We start from the raw sequence: 8156 nt of genomic DNA, 5'->3' as shown, positions 1-8156 counted from the left end.
CGGCTGAATGTAATTGGGAACCCCTGCTGTATAGAGCTTTGGTCAAAGACAGGGCACTATATGAAGAATAGGGTCATTTGAGATGAAATCCCCCCCCTGACCCCCCTTTTTCTGTTCCTAAGAACAGGACTGTCATCATGCTTTTGTCCATCGGTCCAATGGAGAGCCCCCTTACTGCGGAGGGCTAACCTCTCCCCTACTCTGCATTGGCTTATCAGAAGGAGGGTTGTTGATGTCAGTGTCCACCTCTCTGGATTGTTCAGAAGGGTGAAACGTTCCAGAACGTTCAAATGGAAGTGTAATGTATTGCAGAGCCCATTGCTTATTATACATGTCTATCTTAACTTTCTGTAATGTTGTACTCTCCTGAACGCAACCCTGTTGTTCCCAATGACTTGCCTTATGACTTGCAGGTAGAGCTTTAGGCAGCTAGTCCCACCGCATAGAAATTGGATGAGTAGAACGGAAAAAAGTACAAAACCACAGACTAAATCCACATCGAGTTCACCCCGGTCAACACTTTGCCATTGAGAAATGCATGGTTTCCTCAGAGATTCCGAGTGATAAGCATTTTATTCAACATTCCAACATGGTACATCCAATATGGATGCTGGTCCACATGTAGTGAAACTTTGTCCATTCTACTCATTCTACTTCTATCCCCTCATCCCTTTCCATCCTTCAAAGCTCCGCCCTCTCCAAGATAAACCAAAGGATGTCACAAAGCAGAGCACCACCACTCCTCTCCTCCTTCTCTTGTCCTCTTCCCTCCTCTCGTCTCCTCCCTCCCTTGTTAGATTGCACTAATCCATTACTTAATTACAACGTCTATGATTGTGTTCTGATTTTATGTTAAGCTACTAATATGTTATATTATAACTGGGGACAATACTGTGTATTATCACTGTCTGTGCGCTTAGTAGAGAATGGAAACTAAGGCTGTGTCATGGCAACTTTATCAATGCATAACTACTTTATGTGTTTTACTATTAGAGAGATCCGCCAGCATACTATCTATGTGTTACTTTAGGGGTGGACGACCTTACTCTTAGCGAGCTATTGGGTATGCCGGCTTTTGCTCCAGCCCTGCTCTAACAACTGATTTAGTAAAAGCAGGGGTATTAGTTGGAGCAGGGCTGGAGCAAAAACCTGCATACCCAGTAGATCTCCAGGAGGAGGGCTGGCCACCCCTGGTTTATATGTTACCTGCTATCCAACCAACCTGTCATATCATCTAATGAAATAATATGTACGATGAAAAATCATTCCTGTAGATTGTGGATCCACACTGGTGTTATTGTTATTCATCCACACTGTCCAGGTGGTTCAGGTGTGAGTTGGCATCTTGGTGTAACTCGCTGTGCGGATTGACGTAATGTGACGTTCCAGAGGTTTGGCTTGGAATCTCTGAAAAATGTCCTTTTGATACGCGTTATTGAGATGTGTTGGTTTTTTAACCACAATAGTTCAACATTGCCTTGTAACCTTCTGCAGAAGTGTCTGTCCGTCACGTTTAGTCCTAGACAAGCGGCAGTGTCTGACTGAGTTAGTACTGTTTCATAGGAAAGACTACCTTTTGATTGCTTTCTTACTGTGCAAATGTTCTATTGCTGGACTTTGCTCCTAATCTGCAAAGTTTTGAATAATACCCAAAAGCCATCTGAAACATTTACCATTCTAACAGTTTGAATCATACCCCAAAATAGCGACTAAACAAAGCTTGTATCGGATAAATCATATAAAGGTTTAAATTTAAATATTATCAATAGGTATTTTGTTGCTATTGGTGCCCAGATTCTTTGAAAAAAGTAATATATATTCTCCTACTTTACAATTTTTCCTTAGCGAAAATATTTTATTATGTCAGTTTCTTAAGATGGCATATGCAATATATTTTTCAGAGGGACTATTTTTGACAAATGTATGTGTAAATCGAGGAAGAAAAACTGTTTTATTTTATTTTAGCTTAGTTTTGAATTTGAATCACAAGTCATAAATGGAGATTTGACCAAAAACCTGCTAGAAGAGAAATGGGAAGGGTTAGGTTACGTTTTGGTTCAAGATCTGAGGTCCCTACTTAAAACATGTTGGTTACACTTTATTTTACAGTCCAGTATTCACCTGGTATTTACTTTGAATTTGCATGGTAAAATGGCAGTTAGTTACCTAATATTGACTTAGTCATTACATTTTAGTTTCTTAAGGATTCATTGGAAAAAGCATAATTTGGTACCAAGTAGTTACCAACCTGAGTTGAATTCTTTGAAATAATAACCAGAAGGTGCCATTTGAGATGCAACCGACTCTGTACTCTGCTGTGGTCTTTGCATTGATTTGCATTTGTTGCCACTTAATTTCTTTCTGAATACTATATAAATACCAGCTAAAAGAGGACTGTAAATAGAGTTTTATGAAATTATTAAGTGTACATATTTGAACCCTGACTCTGTCACCCCTGACCCTCTGTAGACAGCAATTGCACAGTGCAGTAGTAGTATTTTTTTTGCAAGACCTGTAGCTGATGATTATATTTAAAAATGAATACATAGATATTTAAATGGAGTAAACCAATACAATATATAAAGATTTCAATTTAACTTATTTGGAAAATGTGTTTAATTAATTGAAAAAAGTCCTCTTGCTAAGACTTTCGTGGTCAATAATGAAAAACGATCGGTTTCTTTTTATTAGTAACTTATGAGTTTGGAGATTTAAATTATTGAATGGAGATTCACAGAGGTTGTAGTAGTTTGTACTTATCTAGCTAGCGGTGTAGAAGGTTGTTTCTGTAACAATGCTATATTACTGCCCTGCCAAACAATGGCCAGGTTGGCTGCAGCAGAAACAGACTGGCACCAGAGCTGGTTTCTATCTAGAGATGCCACTTGGCATCAGGGGTGAAGAAGACCAAAGCACATTCTGACACAAAATTAGGTAAGGTAGAAGTTACACTCTAACCACTGATCCAGGATCAGATATGTCCTCATCCCCCTATATGGTTAAGGTTAGGATTGGGGGTGGAGGGTGAATCTAAGCTGATCCTAGATCTGTGGTTTAGGGAGTGAAGCGTCTACCCGTAGCCATCCTGGCTGACCTTAGGGGTTGACGTCCGGGAGGTTGCCATGGTAACGGGGTCACCTGAGCCCTCCCCTCATCGATCTGTCCAATTAGAGGACAGAGTCACTCTAAACCTGAGACAGCCTGGCTCTAGGACGATAAACTTTAACTTTCTCTGGCGTTCTGTCTAGTGGGGTTTTGCTTCTGATATTTTTTGTGACATCATAAATTATCACTTCATTGAGTGATTTTGACTTTAGTCACATTGTTTTGTTATGGGTAGATTCAGATGAGGGTTGAAGATACAGACTTGATCTGATCAGCTGTTCTGCACCATCAGCACACAGACAGACCCAACATGGCTTTACTCCCAGACGTGTATTTTCAGTATTGAACCTGTAGAGGGCACTACATGAACAGAAATTGGGTGTCCCACTGACAACTTCAGAATAGAACACCCTGGCTATGTCCCAAAGCTCTTTAACGTTTACTTTCCTCATCTCCTTTCATTTATGTCACTGAGGAGGGGAAAATGATATAGGATAGGTGTCGTGTGATATTTAACTGTTAAACATTTAAAGTCCAATGGGAAGAGAGGTGAGGAAAGGAGATGGTATATTATGTTTGGGCTATTGGGACATGGTCATATGTCATGTGTACGTATGGTTTCCATGATGACATGGGTCAAACGTTCCTGACCTCTGATCTCCACCGTTCCACTTCTCACTGACCCAGGAAGTGTCCACCAAAACGAATCACCCGACCAAGCCTGAAACTCTGCTTTTTGTGGTCTTCTGTATTACTGCTAAGTGTCAGCATATATTTTGATATATTTAACAATGGGGGATCTAAAAGTCTAGATATTTTTGGAGTAGATAAAGGATGTGTGTATCAGATAACTGTGTCACTTTGTCATGCTCTCTGAAAATCTCTTGGGTTTTTGGTAAAAATTATAGAATCCCTGCTGATTTTAATGTTCCATTGAAAGACTATTTATAAAGTTTAAGTCCTTTGTGAAAAAATCTTTGGTGTGTTCTTTATTGTGATTCTGCCGTATGTTGCTTTGAAATTTGAATGCAAAACGAACAATCTGATGGCCGCTTGTGTGTGTGTGTGTGTGTGTGTGTGTGTGTGTGTGTGTGTGTGAGTGTCATCAAGTATACTGGTATGTAAGTTGCAAGCAACGACCACAAGGTGTCAGTTATACTACAGGTTCAGGACACAGGCTTTGGTCTCCTCTTCAGAGACGTATTGCCCTCGGCCCATCTTTGTACAATGCTTATCCCGGCACAGGGCATTAGGAATGTACAGCGCTCTGTGTGGCCAGACACTAGCACAGCATAGCTACTGATGTCCATCCCACAGACTTACAGACAGGGATCACTGAACACTACACTGGAGGATCTGACAACTCAACAGCTCCAGCAGGCTTTCACGATTTGATTTCAAACTTCAAACATTAGTAGCAGTAAGGATGGACTGGGACCAGAAATCGGCCCTGGCATTTCTGAAACACGGCAATTTTTTTACATTTTGGGCCGGCGTCTGTGAAATGGGATAGCAGCCAATTAGCGATTTTATGATAATTCTGTTCTAAAATCATTATAATATTTCTTAACAGGCCCATGGGTACCACACAAATCATTTCTCTTTTTTTTCAACCAAAATGTTTTTCTCCCATTTGCCTGAACTGCCCTATGACCAGTCTGTTTCTGAGAATCACCCAGCTCATAAACCTTATGTCTTGGCATAAGGCACCAGCAATCCTCACTCCCATCAGTACTGTAGGCCTCGAGCACCCACAAACCACTCCCATCAGTACTGTAGGCCTCGAGCACCCACAAACCACTCCCATCAGTACTGTAGGCCTCGAGCACCCACAAACCACTCCCATCAGTACTGTAGGCCTCGAGCACCCACAAACCACTCCCATCAGTACTGTAGGCCTCGAGCACCCACAAACCACTCCCATCAGTACTGTAGGCCTCGAGCACCCACAAACCACTCCCATCAGTACTGTAGGCCTCGAGCACCCACAAACCACTCCCATCAGTACTGTAGGCCTTGAGCACCCACAAACCACTCCCATCAGTACTGTAGGCCTTGAGCACCCACAAACCACTCCCATCAGTACTGTAGGCCTTGAGCACCCACAAACCACTCCCATCAGTACTGTAGGCCTCGAGCACCCACAAACCACTCCCATCAGTACTGTAGGCCTCGAGCACCCACAAACCACTCCCATCAGTACTGTAGGCCTCGAGCACCCACAAACCACTCCCATCAGTACTGTAGGCCTCGAGCACCCACAAACCACTCCCATCAGTACTGTAGGCCTGCTATTGGAAAAGGAAAGGCTGGGTGGCTTCTATGGGGGACAGTTACGCAGTTATGAGGGTGACCGGTACCGGTGGTATCACAGGTCTTATGGAAGGAAGGTGATGCCACTACGTTTGTGTGTGCAATACTAGCTGAAACTAGCTACGTTACATCAGCAGTGGGCAGTGCAAACATACTGATACTGTGCGGTGCAGCACACTTGGGATGGCAGACCATCTGCTTGAAAACCAATCTAGTAAAGTGCAAAATAGACAGAAAGGAAGAAGCTTACTCTAGGTCTTATTGTTGAGGCCCTTGCTGTAACCTAATGCCATTTTATCTGTTACTAAACTCTTCCATTACTGTATAGGAGGATATACTTACCCCTAGACACTAATAATGTATGTTTGAGTGTTTCCACCTTAATGATTAAGGATAGGATTGGGGAGGGTTAGAGCTGATCCTAGATCAGTGGGTAACTTTTATCCGGAGCTGCCATCCCCATAATTATAATTACCATGGCCAGTTTATTGTCCCTGTGATGCCTTTAATTAATCAAGTTTTCCTCCTAATCTTCTGTAGCTCATCAGTCCTACAAGGCCTACGCTGCAGTAACCTGACCAGCTGGCAGTCTGATGCAAGCACTTTGCTTTAGTGTGGGTGGATGGATACAGCTTTTGAAAACATCAGCAGTTTGGTATCGGTACAAGACCAAAACATCTTTCGTGAGGAATATGAAGTGTGTGTTTGTTAACTATTCTCACATTGGCTCTGAGAGTGTTGTTACACCCACCCAGGGAGCCAAAGCAACCCTGCCCCTCATCTCCGGTGAAAGCTGAAGTTAACCTGTTTGAGACCAGGTGCCCTCTCACCTCTCCCCCGTCTCTCCCTTCCTGCACTCCACTCCTCTACCTTCCTCCCCCTCTTCTTCCATCCCTCCACTGTCCTGTCGTTCGTGGCTGAGGGCTTGAGATAGTTTACCAGGGCCTTTAATCTCTCCTTAATGACATCATCCCCCCATCTCCCTCTATGCCCCATCTACACTCCTCTACGGCTCTGGAACCAGGGATGAAAGAGGGAGGGAGAAGAGGGGAGCGGATAAGGGAAGGTGACTGACAGCTCAGTGGAAGAGGAGGACGAGGAGGAGGAGTGTAAGCAAACCTTTTGTAGGATCACACCCTCACACACACAGAGGTGGGTAGGCATGGCGTCTGGGACGTCGATGGAGGACAGTCCCATGGAGGAGTTGGCGGACCAGGGGTTAGGGATGGAGGAGACAGGACTGAGGAGGCCCTCTCTCAGGGAGACCTACCACCATGACTCCCTGCTGGCTCCAGACATAGACTTCATGACAGGTACGGTATGTGTGGGGGATGGAGGGGTGGGTTACAATTCATATAGGTAAAGTAACAAAAGGGAAAATTCCTCTGAACATTTATATTTTGGGGGGGATAATTCCAACTGCTACAAAGTGGCACTTTACCTCTAGTGAAAGTTTTTGGTTGTCTGAATTTGAAAAGTTTAACATTTCAATTTTAGAATTACATTTCGGCAAAGCGTTGCACCAGGTATTGGTGTCAGTCAGAGGACTAGTAACAGGAGGGTTTGTGTGGGTATGCAGCAGGGTGGTGAATTTGGGATATGAATAGACGTGTCCATTCTGCCATTCTCAAAGCACACCATCTGGGAAAGGAGAATCCCAGATTACTGCCCTCTACATCACCATCACTGCTATGGGCCTGTGGTTGAGTTAGGTTTTCTAGAGGTTTATGTAGCGTGATTCTATTACATAATCCCGTTAGCATGAGCATGTGTGTGTGTATAACGTACTTATGAGTGTGTGGGTGCATGTGTGTGAAGGCTGTGCATGTGTGTGTAGGCTGTGCATGTGTGTGTAGGCTGAGTTTGTGCTTTGTATAGTTGAGTTAGTGCAGCAATAGAGATTGAGCTGTGTGCTGCTAATTCCCTTTTCCAGCGCTGGGATTACGGGCTATTCTAATCCCAATCCCATATGAGGTTTCTGGAGGTGGCACAGGCCTGATGTCACAGCCAAAAACAGGAAGAGAAACACTAAGTCACAGAGAGTACACCCGGGTCACAACGCCAAATATATCAGTCTACACTTATCTGCATATATGGCTGGACTATGCCTACAATAACCTGTATTTGCTAAGTGCTATGGTATATCACATGAAAATGCTATGGTAAATCCTCACATATTCACTCTCTTAAATGAATGAGATGTGTTGACACGTGGCATGGTTTGTCAGTCTCTGGTGGTGTATTAGCACGTGTTGTGTGTCACGTTCAGCCTCCATCAGTCAGACTGGCATGTACTGTTGGAAATAAAAGACTGGAAGAGTGGATGATCAATGACCTGGACAAGCTTCTTACAGGAGAACAATACAAGGACATGCAACCTGTCCTAAGGTGAGAAGAGAGGAGAGGAGCATTACAGATAATTCTCTCTCTCTCTCAATTCAATTCAATTCAATTTAAGGGCTTTATTGGCATGGGAAACGTATGTTAACATTGCCAAAGCAAGTGAAGGAGATAGTAAACGAAAGTGAAATAAACAATAAATATTAACAGTAAACATTACACTCAGAAGTTCCAAAAGCATAAAGACATTTCAAATGTCATATTATGTCTATATACAGTGTTGTAACAATGTGCAAATAGTTAAGTGCAAATGGGAAAATAAATAAACATAAATATGGGTTGTATTTACAATGGTGTTTGTTCTTCACTGGTTGCCCTTTTCTTGTGGCAACAGGTCA

This window comes from Coregonus lavaretus (assembly GCF_964263955.1).
Source record: "Coregonus lavaretus genome assembly, chromosome: 31".
Lineage (NCBI taxonomy): Eukaryota > Metazoa > Chordata > Actinopteri > Salmoniformes > Salmonidae > Coregonus > Coregonus lavaretus.
The sequence above is the reverse complement of the archived record's forward strand: the minus strand, read 5'-3'. Positions refer to the sequence as shown.